This window comes from Benincasa hispida, chromosome 5, assembly GCF_009727055.1.
Source record: "Benincasa hispida cultivar B227 chromosome 5, ASM972705v1, whole genome shotgun sequence".
NCBI classification, from domain to species: Eukaryota; Viridiplantae; Streptophyta; class Magnoliopsida; order Cucurbitales; family Cucurbitaceae; genus Benincasa; species Benincasa hispida.
This window is the reverse complement of record NC_052353.1, coordinates 14,368,807-14,377,767: the sequence shown is the minus strand read 5'-3', so window position 1 is coordinate 14,377,767 and position 8,961 is coordinate 14,368,807. Positions and strand designations below refer to the sequence as shown.

Here is an 8,961-nt window from a genome sequence, read left to right as displayed (position 1 = left end):
TAGAAATACTAACGTGTTGAAAAAAATTTAATATCATGCTAACAAATTTGTTTTATGTTTAAAAAAAAAGAAAAAAAAAAGTTAGTTTTATGAGAAAAAGAAATGGTGGAGAATTTTTAATAAATTAATAATAAAATGGAAAATTTTAAGGGTTGAGGACAGAACAATGGAGTCCAAAGAGATGACAGAATTAATTAGAATTTTCATAAAAATAAATAAAGGGAAAAAAACTACGAGGGCAAGAAGGTAATTTCGGGCTGGAAGCCAAATTTTGGAAAAATTGAACCCGACGTGAATCGAACACGCAACCTTCTGATCTGGAGTCAGACGCGCTACCATTGCGCCACGGATCCATTATATACGATATCCTTTATATAATTTAATTTTCAAAACTTTGAATAGTTCGTTTTAATATATTGTATTTTTAAATATGAAGATTTTTCTTTTAGACTAAAATATGATGATTTTCGCTAATGGTTAAATTTTATTATTAAAATTATTATGTAAATCACAACTTTAGTCATTCACAATCTTTTAGGGCTATTTAGTTTAAGATTTTAAAGATGTCAATGAATTAAGAAAGAATAAGGTAATTGTCTTTGGTTGTACATGAGAATGTTATCAGAATTTTATGGTACCAAATTAACTTTATATTTATTTATAAAATTAATCACGAACACCTCTAAAATTTTGATAGATTAATTGACTAACAATAAATTCAATTCATACTTTTGAGCAAAATTAATTAAACAATAAATAATAATATTAATAAAATTATTAATTACAAGTATTTGTAAAATGAGAAATTTATAGTTGAAGTTACTTGATTACATAATTTGATGTATCAATTTGATGAATTTTATATAATATGATGTATTAATTAATAAAACAATCAAAATCAGTTTGAAAAATAAATATAACATTTTGTGATTAAAAATAATGAATTATAATAAATCAATAATAAATTAATTATAATTATAATTACTAAAAATTATCATATAATATTAATCATAATGACAATTAATTAACTACATATATATAATTTACTAAAGAATTAATAGTATTAACGCATCGGTTTTTTACCGTTTATTACATAATTAATTAATTAATTAATTAATCTAGAGTAGTTAAATTTAAATATTATAATTTAAAATTTAGTATAATTTTCTAAATTATAAATTTAACATTCATATATTAATTAATTTTAATAATAAATAAAAAAAAACTAATTTATGTATTAAAATATGAGAAAAGGGGGACATCAAGAAAACCTATACTTTTGAATTGTTTCATTCATGAGTATAAAGAATACATGGAAAAAAATTATTCCCATGCCTAAGTCTCACAACTTGTATGAAACAAGGGGATGTGTATCTTTTACCCACTCGCGTCCTTATTCCCATCCTAATTCCTTTGATTCATACCCCCTTAAGTTTGTGTTCATGTATTTTAATAGTCGTCTAACACATTTTTATACTTTTCATTTTATGTCTTAATTTCTAAACTAACAAATCTTTTAACTTTCAATTTTATGTTAAATTAATTCCTAATTTTTTTTTATTTTGTATCTAATAGGTCATTGACCCATTCAACATAACTTATATAAATTTTAGGTAATTATTAGACATAGAATTTGATTCTTATCAAATACATTAACATCAACTAATTTGTTTAAAACTTGAATAAACTAATGACCTATTAAATACATAATTAAATGTTCATAGGCTTGTTAGACACAAAATTTATAGTTTAGAGATTTATTAGACACAAATTTGAAAATTCAAAGATCTATAGACATGTTTTAATGTTTAGGAGCCAAATAGACACAAACCTAAAAGTTTGAGGACTGAACTTATAACTTGACCAAAATTTGATGTTTGGTTAAATTATAAGTTTATTCTCTAGACTTTAAGGTTTATGACTATTTAGTCCATAAATTTTCAAAAATGTCTAATAGGTCTCTAAAGGCCCATTTGATAATACCATGAGATGCATATGATTCAATTGCGTGCTAGTTTAATGCGATTAGGATAAGGTTAATTAATTTTTCTAAATGGTTTAAAACTTGTCTAATTAAGCTACCAATTTTATTTCTAATTAGATTATGTCTAAAATAAATTTTTTTTTTTTATTTTAATAGGATTAAAATGAGAAAATAAAATATTAAATTCATAAATATTTGCCTATAAAGGACCTTTGTCTGAGGAGCGTTCCGTCTAGAATTGGGGTATCTGAGCTTACGGAAATGGAACACTCTTACCTAGGAACCGACCTAGAAGATGAATTAGCCAAATATATTATAAGCAGTAGACAATTGGAATTTATTAAAGTGTTTAATAAAATGATAATCATGCATTGTTAATATCCAATATAAGAGTTATATTGGGTAAATTTAACAAGACTTAGATAAATTTTTTAGCCTAATTTACCTCAGTAATGAACCTCAATTGAAAAATACTTAGGGGAGAGAAAAATGATATATATGATATTTATGATTTTCCTACATTCTCGGATAATTCACACCGGGAAATTCATGCTTGCCTCGAGGCACCTTTGATGCGTCCCCCAATGAATTGAAAAAAGTATTTATAGTAAATGGGAGAGGGACGTGTGTCAACACATCTCACGGTCTCCATCATGAGTTGACAACGTGAGATTCATGCTTGACTTCAAGACGTCTATGATACGTCCCCCTATGGGTGGTGTTTGCATGGGTCAATATTAGGGTTAACTTTTGAGAAAGATATGATTGTATTTTTTGTTCTCAATATTGTTCTTCCCTAGTAAACTTGTTGGGGCAAAAAGTATAAATTTCAAAATGATGGGTTACACTTATAAGAACTCATTAAGGTGGTTAATGAATTTTGACCAAAATAATGGTAACTAAATATTATACGAATAAGAGTTCTTCTGGTGTAATATTTGGTGAGAATGTTTCAAATCAATAAAGGAGTGACTGACTGCCCTATGGTGGCTTTTATTCTACATCACTGAAGTATCATAGCAATAGAAATTTAGATTAATATGAATAAGATTCATATTAAATCTATTGGGTTCATTGTAATTTCTATGCTAAATTAGAATGGATAAAAGAATAATATAGTCAAGTAGCATGTTATATATATATAAATATATATATCAAAGTTATGCCAATTTTCTCTCCGGAGTTTTAGTTTTTAATTATCAATATAAGTAAAAAAATTTGATAAATAAGTTACTTGAAAAAATGTCATCAACACTTAATGGCTAGGGGTGTTGTTCATAGTTTGGTTTGGTTCTGTTCGAATCGAACATATGGTTCGATTCGATTCAATTTCACGATCACTTTTTTATTTCTTTTATTTCTTTTTTTAGTTTTTTTTTTTTATGCTTTTTCATATTTTCTAAATTTCTATGATTTGAAACAATGTATTTAAAAATTATAGTTTTGATGGTTACTTTTGAAATTTAAAAACAATAAAAATCAAAATGTTTAAAGTTTAATAATAACAATTACAAATAATCATTATTTGGTATTACTAATTTAGATTATTAATAACACTTCTAGTTCAACAACAAACTTAAAACTTATTTCAAAGTCCAAAAATATAAGTACTACAAACATAAAAGTTCTTATTTTATAAACAATAACATGGTTTAAAGATACAAAACTTCTTCAATAATTAAAATATCCTCCAAATATCTTTGAAGATCAATGCTAATTGCTTTCGAACGTAACCAATTTTGTGCACATACAAGTGTCTCAACTGTGGTTGGAACTAACATGGAACAAAAAAGATTAATTACTCTCCCACTAGTACTAAATACAGACTCAGAAGCAACTATGGATACCGAAATTGCTAAAAGATCTCGTGCAATTTGGCTAAGAACCTTATATATGAATAATTTCCTTTTCACCAATCTAAGATATCAAATTTCTCCTCACGTTTAATACGAGACTCCAATAAGTAAATATCAACTTTTATATCCACACTTAGTGTATTCTCTTCCTTTATATCTTCAAAATAAAAATGAAAAATGTCTGAAGTAGTACAAGCAGTAGAAGTAGTAATTCCAGATGAAGATGAAGTACTCAAAGAGCTACAGCTACTACTACCACCACTACAAACCAAAGGTTGACTCATACTTGCACTATCCTTGAACACTTGAGATGATGAAATTGAACATGAAGATGAACCATGAGTAAGAAATGACAATGTATATTCAGCAAATAATTTTCTAAAAACAGACTCTACCTTATTTCCCACTTCTTTTGTTGTATCCATATCAAATAATTGATTCAAACAATACATAAGAGATTTCATCTTGTAACGTGGGTCCAAAACAAAAGCAACATACAAAAAGAAATTTTTTTTCTCGCCTTTTCCCCAATACTCATCATACTTCTCTTACATTTTCAAAGCCATGTCACGCATAAGCAAATTATTAGAACTAGCTATACTTGAATATTTTTTTATGCAATTCTAAGTAAAAATAATCTCATGGAAGACCGTGTTGGAAATAACATGAAGATACACTGAAAGCCTAACAGTTACATCATAAAATACATAAAGAATTTAGTAAAAATTATAGCAATTTCCCAATCTTTGGTGGTTGGTTTACTTTCTTCATTCATGTAGACTATGTCGTAGTCTTCTAACCTCTCAAATGCTTTTTCAAACTTTTCAGCTGCATCAAGCATCAAGTATGTAGAATTCAATCTAGTTTGAACATCAAGGCACAACATACTCATACTAGATATGTTCTCATCTTCAATACACTTTTTAAATTTAGCAAGTCTAGCAGGAGAAAATCTACAAACCTCACGACATTTCAAATTCGAATCAATGTACCACTCACATCTTTTAGACCAAATCAAATTCAATATATGTGCACAACACCTAACATGCAAGAAATCTCCATTCAACACAAACCCATGTTTAAAATGCTTCTTTAGATAAGCAACGACTATATCATTTGATGAAGCATTATCAACAATTGATAACTCTAAAAAAGAGCTATTAGTCCTAGCTTAATTTAGGTTAATTAATGAATTTTTAATATTAATTATCTTATTTTGCAAGTATTGAGCACGAAAGAGGTAGAATCAAGCAATTGGAGTCAAACGAGGTTAATTTGAAGCAATTTGGAAGTGATTTGGGCTTCAAAGAAGGAGAAATGACTAAAATGCCCCTAATCAAAGCGTCAAAACCCTTGTTCAACGCTCCAGTGCAATGCTGAAAAATAGAACACATGGATGCAGGGTAGCGTTGCAATGCTACCCAAGAGCGTTACAACGCTATACTTTTAACGGAACGCCACCAACGTGCACGTGCAAGGCAATGCCACGCCAGAGTTGCAACGCCACTCCAAGACTCGAGGGCTGTTGTCGACAAGAGCGTTGCAATGCTGCACCTATGGTATATATATTTTCTTTTTAAATTAGGTAAAGGAGGATGTTGGAACTCATTGAGGCCAAGGAGAGACATGGTTTTCTTCTTTTCTCTTTGTATTTTCAGTATCCATAGGTTAGATTTACATTTAATTTTGGGTTGTAATTGAGGGATTGGATGGTATTTCTTGATTTGTCTATGAATTAAGAGGTAATTCTTCTAATTTCTTTGAGTAAGAGATTCTATGTTAATTTTCTTGAGATTTCTTTTATTGGATTTAATGTTCTTCAATTACATGGTTTTTTTGAATCTTAATTTAATTTAGATTTGTATTTATGTGTTGGATTGAAGAACCTATCATGTTTACAAATCTTTGCTAATCAATTTCGAGCTCACGTGTTTCTCTAATATTCGTCAATTCTTGAAATCACCTCGGTAGCATAGGATTGAGTGTGAATGCTTAGGTTTATAGGCTAGACTTAGACCTTAGCAATGCATATTCAACCTACGTTCAAAGAACACTTTGATTAGTTAATTAGGTTATCTATTAATTAATGAACACAATGGAATCCTTGATCTTCATGCATGTGATTTTTAATTCTATATGATCGTTGAGAACTTAGTGGAATTAAGAGCATATAGTTTAATTAAGGTTGGCTTTCTAATTTTAATTAATGCATAGGACGCTTGATTGATTGGGTTTAATTAGTTGTCAGCCTTTATAGAGACTAATTAAATTGAATTGATTTAGTCGTTGGGCATGCATAGAATGGAATGTTTGTTTAATTATTGAGCTCCATGATAGAAATTGCATAGAATTAGATTGATCTATTATATATAAATTTAAAATTTATGTCTGTTAGGATGTATGCCCTCAATCCTCGTAGTTAATAAGTTATTTGAAATAATAGTTGTTTATTTTACATATGCAATTATCTATTAAAGAAAGATCCAAAGTTATTTTATGAAACTTGAACAGTATGTGGTAGAAATATAGATAGATCATGTTCAAGTAATAACTTAAAATGATCTATAGTATATGGATAGGGTTGGGTGTCTTATCATGGTGACAGTACGGATACGACTCATTTTGTAATTGTTATAAGAGTTGTAAAGTATGTGTAAAAATATCAATTGAACAAAACACATAGCTTGAGTTATTCCAGTTTATTCCATTCCTTTTCAATTCTATCATAGACTTATTCTAAAGATCATGCGAGAAATTTCAATTAAAACTTAGCCTACTCATTTAGAATCCTAACTGGTAGTCCATAAGATCAAGTTAATTTAAGGAAAAGCGAGAATCCTCAACAAATCAATAAATCAACAAGTATTTAAATTAAAGGTAAAGCTAAGCCAAACAATCGATTTCCATCATTTAATCAATTATTTGGGCAAAATTTATATAGGTTAGAAAGTAATGTTTATCAAATGGAATCCTAATTTAACTTCACAAACTTGACTTAACCCTTGCTTCTAAGTGAAGACTACCTAACGATTACAAATTAGGGCCAATTAAAGCAATCAATTATACAAATATAGCGAATTTGTCAAATTATCCCATGCAAGAAAATTGAAAATAAATTCAAGATAAATTTCATTAGTTAAGAATTGTCTCAACAGAACTACAAAGCAAGTCTCAATAATGAAACAAAATGGAATTAAACTACGAAACCCAAACTAAGTACTTACCCCTTAGCAACAAATCATCGTCTAATTAAATCCTCAAAGTCTATGGGCAGTAGAGGGGCAAGAAAAAAAATCAAGAAACTAGATAGAAGAGAGGGAGAAATGAAGCAGGAACAGTGTGATGGCCGATGTGTCGAAATATGGTTACCTACTCTCGGACAGACACCCTATTTATAGAATATGTCGCAGCTTCGCAACACTGCCCTATTCTGCACAAATTAGGTAGCTCTGCCTTTGAGCATCGTGCAACGCTCGATTTAGCGTTGCGACGCTCTCTTTTCTTCACGAAATGGGTAGCTACTGTCGAGTCGTGCAACGCTCGATTTAGCATTGCGATGCTCCGGTTGAGCAGAATCTTCAATTTCCTTAGCCTACTTTCTATTTTTGTTCAATTTAGCTCCTAACTTGGCCATTTAAGTTTCTTTTGTCCCAAAAACTTCATTCAATTTCTTGTACACTCGAGTCCTACAAAACAATTAATTTGAACACATTAAATAGCATAACAATCCTGAATTAAGTAAAGAAGGATAGCTCATTTTTCGTGCTATCAGCTATCAGACTTAGTATTGTTCGAGTTGATGCTCTAAATCTCGAAGGTCCTATAGTTTGTAAATGTTTTGAACAAACATATAATGTATTTAATAAAATATATGATATTTTATTCCATATTTTAATTGCATTAACCACAAACCAATAAACTAACATCCAAGGTTATCTTGTAGCTTAAACATGTATGTAGAGACATACGGGTGGTTCATGTTTAAGTGATAACCTAAATGGTGTGTAGCAGATGGATAAGGCTGGGTACCTTATCTTGGTGACATTATGAGTATGACCTGATTTGTAGGTATTACAATTGTTGTAAACTGCTACAAATGATCTGATCCTGATTATTCATGTATAGACATGTAAGCAGGGATATTCTATACAAAGAAGTTTGTATAAGATGGACCACGAAATGTTTAGTCTCATTATATAACGCCGTTCATAATAGAGATTTACATTTCACCAGGATGACCATAGGTAAGATGACCTGAATCCCGAGTGAGTTATGAACTCTTACTTATGAGGGCGGTCCTTTGATTTGTATGGGTGAGAGTGGCAAGATCACCGACTCAATAAGCTACCATTTTGGGTATTCGTCTGATTATGGAGTTTGGAACACAACTACATAAAAAGAAATTCACTCTTTCCTCATGGTTGAGATCAGTACATAAATTGTACCCTTAAGGGCGGATTCCAGAGCTTGAACAATGTGGCGTCACACCCTCTTCTTGCCCGAGAGAGGTTTAGTCACAGTTGGACCTCTATCATTCATTAGAAGGATAAATGGTACTTAAGAAGTTAGATGTAACTATAGGGGCAAAATAGTAATTTTGGTTCAACTGTACTTACGAGTAATTTATGAAGGGTCATCGTACTGTTGATTGGTTATATTCAATGGACACAAAAATATATTTGTAGTGCAAAAAGTGCAATTGTCGATCTTTAGTGGAGTTCCCGACAATTAACGGATGGTGAATAATTTAATTAAAAAGTTTGATTAATTATTCATATCCCATTGGAGCTTCAAACTACAGGTCCATGAGGTCCCCTTGGTAGCTAAATAAGATTAAATAGAAATAGTTATTGGATTAATTTGAATTGTTCAAATTAATAGAGAGATTTAATTATATATGATATAATTATGTTATTTTAATTATATATGATATAATTGGTATAATGTATTTCATACATTATGACAAGAAATAAATATTTGAATAAGATTCAAATATTATTTATATAAATTGGATTCATAATTGTTAAATTTGATATAAATGTGTTTATTAAATTTCATATGAAAGAGAAAAGAATCTATAGGATATATTGTATATGATACAATATTAAAATTATAGATTAT

The 8,961-nt window shown here is 29.4% G+C and overlaps 1 non-coding gene across 1 annotated transcript; it reads right to left on the bottom strand.

The window, feature by feature from the left end:
* Positions 1–281: 281 nt before the first annotated feature.
* TRNAW-CCA lies at positions 282–353 on the bottom strand. Its single transcript has one exon. It is a non-coding gene; the product is annotated as a tRNA-Trp (tRNA).
* Between the last annotated feature and the right edge of the window lie 8,608 nt (positions 354–8,961).